Here is a 5009-nt window from a genome sequence, read left to right as displayed (position 1 = left end):
AGTGCATGCAGACCCACAGTGGGTGACGCCAAGTGCATGCAGACCCATGGAGCGTGCGTTCCTGGGGAAGGTTCATCTAGAGGGTAAATGATGCAAACAATCAGAGATTCCCCTCCCAAGTATAGTGGAAAGACTCCCAGAAAGAACCATGGCAGTGCAGACCATGACATAAAAAATAGAAAACAGTTTTCTAATCCAAACGCAGAAACGTTTGACTCCCACTGCTCTGAGCTCTCTGGCCTTACAGTCTGCCTTCTTGGCTCCAGCATTTCTGTTGTACCTCAATATCCTTTTCTTTGTTCCCACCATCCTTCTTTCATTTCCCCTGCATTATGGCCAACGCCAGTAATTTCTTGATTCTATCCTTCTCCTTTCTTTCCTTTGCTTTCTCAGTTTGTTCTCTCCTGTGCCTTGCCTCGGCCTGTGCCTTTCCCAGGCTTCTCCCCCTGGCTCAGCTCTCTCTGATCTTGCAGGCAGCTCCCCTGCCTATGAAAATCCCCATTTTAAAACTTCATTTTATCCTCTAGTTCCTCCAGTCTCAATCAATGAAACCCCTGCTAAATACAAAAACCAATGGTGTCTACTGAATGCTGTTTTCCAGTCCCATTTGCAGCCCCGGAGGCTCCCAGCCGCTGCCTGCAGGCTATCGGGTTTCCTGGATCCCTGCAGATAAGGGCATTCTTGCTTCCATTGCATTCCTCCCCACCTCCCAGATGAGGCACCGTTTTACAGCAGGCTTTGCAGCGTCTCTCCAGCGGCTCTCTCTGTCTCTGAGCGCCTTGCCAGCTGTGGCCGGGGGTTTTTGGGGGGTGGGAGTGTGTGGGGTAGGGCTGTTTCTTGTTCCAGTGCCCATCTGTTCTGCAAACTGCAACCCATCACAACAACCTACAAACACTTTTAATACACTTCATGCTTTTCAGCACGCACTGCGACACACAGACGCTGCTGCAGCTACAAAAGTAAGATAAAGCTTGACCCAGCATGCAGATTCACCACCACAGGCAGACAAAAATAAGCAAGCAGCTCGGCGCAGCCGCAGCAGCGCTCGCACATCCACGGTCACAACCAAATCCACGGCGACAGCCTCCATAGGGCAGCACAATCAACAAGCGCTTCAGCTCCTCGTGGGCACCATGGATCTCAATCACCATGTTACTTGTGGGAAACACGGAGCCCGGAGGCCCTTGAATCCCTCCGGAACCCCCTGTAACAGGGACTCAAAGCCCGTTTCTCCTTGGGGCTGTTCTCAAACACCCCCTCACCGCGTTTCTCCCAGGAAGCACAGGCTGCTCACGCACTCGGGATGCCTGCTGCTCGGCTGTGGGCTCCTACTCGGGGATCCCCTTGGCTCTGTGCAGCTGGTGCTTCTGTCTTGCCTTACTGGCAGCGATTAAAAGGAGCGCCTCGGCTATTCCGGGGAGCCTGCAGCCAGACCCAGCATGGCTCAGAGCTACCCGAGAATCACTTGGTGTGTGCACTCAACTCAGCTCCTCTCTGGTCCTTCAGTGGAAGAGATTTCGGTCGCAGTGCCCCATCTGGGTGGGGAAGAAAGCTCTCTAACTCCTGTGCGGTGTCAGAAAGTGGCGCAGCCTGGAGGCAAAAGCCAGCTGCAGCTCAGACTAGCAAAACTGCCCCGACCAGTTTCCTCCACAACCGAGCCACTGTGCCCCTTGCTCCCCCCTCCGCCCTTCTTTCTTTCTCCTGCCATTGGCTGTGGCTCCGGGCAGCCTGATCTAGAGGTTGGTGACCCTGCACAAAACAGGGGGGTTGAAACCAGATGATCATTTGGGTCCTTTTCAGCTGTCAGCGCTTTACGGGCTGCTTTGTGAGCAGCGGGGTGGAGGGATCCGCGGATGTGCGCCTCTGGAAAAGGGAAACAGGGACCCCAAAATAACTGAAAACAGTGGCAACGACCTGAGGAAAAACAAACTGATTTACTAAATACAGTATTAGAATACAAGATAACACACCATAATGCAATATAATCAGAATTGAAGCTAATAAATCAAATATAATGAGAGAGAGGATGTCTCTTGTGGTTTTTAGCAACCCACTGTAGCGTTCAGTTCTACCAGAGGCTGGTGCATGGTAGGGGATGTGATAAATGCACTCAATGCCATGATCTCTGGCCCAAGTATTTACAGGAGCATTTTGAAATGAGTCCCGTTATCTGACTCAATCCTTTCTGGGGTGCCATGTCGCCACAGCACTTGTTTCTCCAGACCCAACATGGTGTTTCGGGCGGTAGCATGGGGTACTGCATATGTTTCGAGCCACCCAGTGGTTGCCTCCACCATAGTAAGCACATAATGCTTACCATTGCGAGATCGTGGCAAGGTGATATAATCAACCTGCCATGCCTCCCCATATTTGTACTTTTGCCATCGCCCTTCCTCCCAGAGGGGTTTCATCCTCTTGGCTTGTTTGATGATGGCACATGTTTCACAGTTATGAATAACCTGTGCAATGGCATCCATAGTTAAGTCCACCCCTCGGTCTCCAACCCATTTGTATGTTGCATCTCTTCCTTGATGGTGTGAGGTCTCATGGGCCCATCAAGCCTGAAATAATTCACCCTTGTTCTGCCAGTCCAGGTCTATTTGAGCCACCTCAATCCTGGCAGCTCGGTCTACCTGATGGTTATTTTGCTGTTCTTCAGTAGCCCGACTCTTGGGCACATGAGCATCCACATGATGCGCCTTTACAGCCATATCCTTTATTTGGGCAGCAATGTCTTTCCACAGTTCAGCAGCCCAAATAGGTTTACCCCTTCTTTGCCAGTTATTTTGCTCCCACTGCTGTAACCACCGCCATAAGCATTTGGTACCATCCATGAGTCAGTGTAAAGATAGAGCACTGGCCACCTCTTTCCTCCTCTTTTTCTCTTCTGAGTTGAGATCCGTTTCGTTTTCCATCCTCTTACAGGGGCGACTGACATCAATGGTGGTGCCTCCTGTGGTTTTGGTCAGGCTGGCCAGTTCCGATGCTCTCACTGTCCAGCTCCGCGTGGAGTCTGTCTTGTTCGACTATGAGAGTATTTAGTTCAGGTTGGAGGGCATTAAGTTTGGACTGAAGGGAGTCTCGCCCATATTTGAAGGCACCTTGTCGAGATTGGAGATTCCTTTTCTCAGCTCGGAGACTCTCCCCTTTGACTCGGAGACTTTCCTTCTCAGCTCAGAGACACTCCTGCCATGTTTTGAGCTTCTCTCTCCTGGCTAGGAGACTCTTCCTCAACCCGGAGTTTCTCTGTCTCGCCTTGGAGACTCTCCCTTTGGATTTGGAGACTCTGTTTCTCGACTAGGAGACTCTCTGGGATTGCAGGGAGTCTCTCCCGCTTTGGAGGGCATCTCTCAGAGTTGAGGACATCCCTCTCAGATTGGAGGCCTTTTCTCTCAACCAGGAGACTCTCGCTCAGCCCGGAGATTGTCCCTCTCAGCTCTCAGACTCTCTCTCTCTATTTCACAAGCTCCCTCCCTTTTTGGGATACTACTGAATAATGCCCGATCAGCATTAGCCAGGCCCCAAATCATTTGTGCCTCCTCAGATCTGCCTGAGCCGCAACGTTCCTGTCTCAAATAAATGCTTAAGCTCTCAGGGTCTTTCAGGTGTTCAGGAGAAAAGTTCCATGGCACCGAAGATGTCCATCTCTCTGAAGTCTCTCCCAAGCCTCTCCACACCCCCTGCCACTCAGAATTCCCTGGTTCTGGGGCAGGCTTCCTCAAAATACAATAAATACAAAAACCGACCGCAATGAAGAACAGTAAATTCAGGGAGATTAACAACGCCATCAGGTGAGCATTCAAAAACTGCATAAAGGGTTCAAAGGAGAGACTGGGAGCCTGCTTAAAAATCACAAGTTATGCAAAATTAGCAGCTCCCTCTGCAAGCAGGATTAGAAGAGAAAGCAGGATCATTTTTTTCCTCTCTTTACAGAAGCAAGATGGCAGTGCTCCAAGTTTACAATTATCATAGGAACGCTGGAACATTGGCAGTCTGCCTGGACTTTCAAGGTCAAGTTTTCAGTGAGCACCAGTGAAAAAGATAAACTTTCCCGATGGAGCTCTCCGAGAGCAGAGATTTGTTCTAAAAAGCTACAAAGCAACTCGCTGCCTGCATTCTCCACCAAGAATGTCAGCGGTTTACGGGCTGCTTCAGCCCGGTTCTGTGACCAGCGGGGCGGAGGGATCCACGGATCTGCGCCTCTGAAAAAAAAGGGAAACAGGGACCCCAAAATAATTGAAAACAGCGGCAATGATCTGAGGAGAAACACACTGTAATACAATATAATCAGAATTGAAGCTAATAAATCAGATATAATGAGAGAATGTCTGCAAGGTGGACCAGCCTCAGCACAAGGCTGAGGTGAGAGGCGCAGTGCAGCTGAGCCGCAGGGAGATGGGAGCAGCGCCCGCGACGAAGGGGAGGCAGAAAGGAGCATCAGGAGACCTTGCCAGCAGTCAAACCTCCTCTCCCTGACCGCCAAGCCCCCGGGGAATGCAGCTCTCCTTCTCTTCTGGGCAGGTACCCAGGGCTTGAGCACTAACAGCTCAACTCCCAGTGCCCCACGTGATGTTGTGATGTGGAATGCCGAAAGCCAAAAGTCACAAAACCATGACAGCAATCACAGCACTCTTCCTCTCTCTGTCTCTCGCTGCCTGGCCATGCGTCGGTGCGCTCCCCAGCTGTTCTGCCTTCAGATCTGAGTGAGGCCTTCAATTTCAGATACACACTCTCTTCCTCGTTTTATTTATGAGCCTCAGTTCCAATTGTATATTGTATTACAGTGTGTTGTCTTGCATCCCAATATCACATGCAGTAAATTAACTCTCCTCCTCAGATCGTTGCCGCTGTTCTGTTTTTAGGTCCCTTCCCCCTTTTCCCCTCCCTTTTCCCAGGGTGAAGATCCGCAGATCCCCAGGCTGAAGCAGCCTGTAAACGGCTGACACCCTTGCCTTGCCTTGCCTTGCCTTGCCTTGCCTTGCCTTGCCTTGCCTTGCCTTGCCTTGCCT

General features: G+C 50.8%; 1 long non-coding RNA gene across 1 annotated transcript in view; it reads right to left on the bottom strand.

The window, feature by feature from the left end:
• Nucleotides 1-1655, bottom strand: part of LOC122193713 — a 3855-nt gene extending 2200 nt beyond the window's left edge. The window contains exon 1 of the long non-coding RNA XR_006182959.1: nt 1299-1655. This is a non-coding gene — a long non-coding RNA (uncharacterized LOC122193713). The remainder of the gene's footprint in view (nt 1-1298) is intronic.
• Nucleotides 1656-5009: the final 3354 nt, after the last annotated feature.

The sequence above is a fragment of the Lagopus leucura genome, unplaced genomic scaffold, assembly GCF_019238085.1.
Source record: "Lagopus leucura isolate 7727_CA_CO unplaced genomic scaffold, USGS_WTPT01 34984-0_obj-0_obj, whole genome shotgun sequence".
Classification (NCBI taxonomy): Eukaryota; Metazoa; Chordata; class Aves; order Galliformes; family Phasianidae; genus Lagopus; species Lagopus leucura.
The sequence above is the reverse complement of the archived record's forward strand: the minus strand, read 5'-3'. Positions and strand labels throughout refer to the sequence as shown.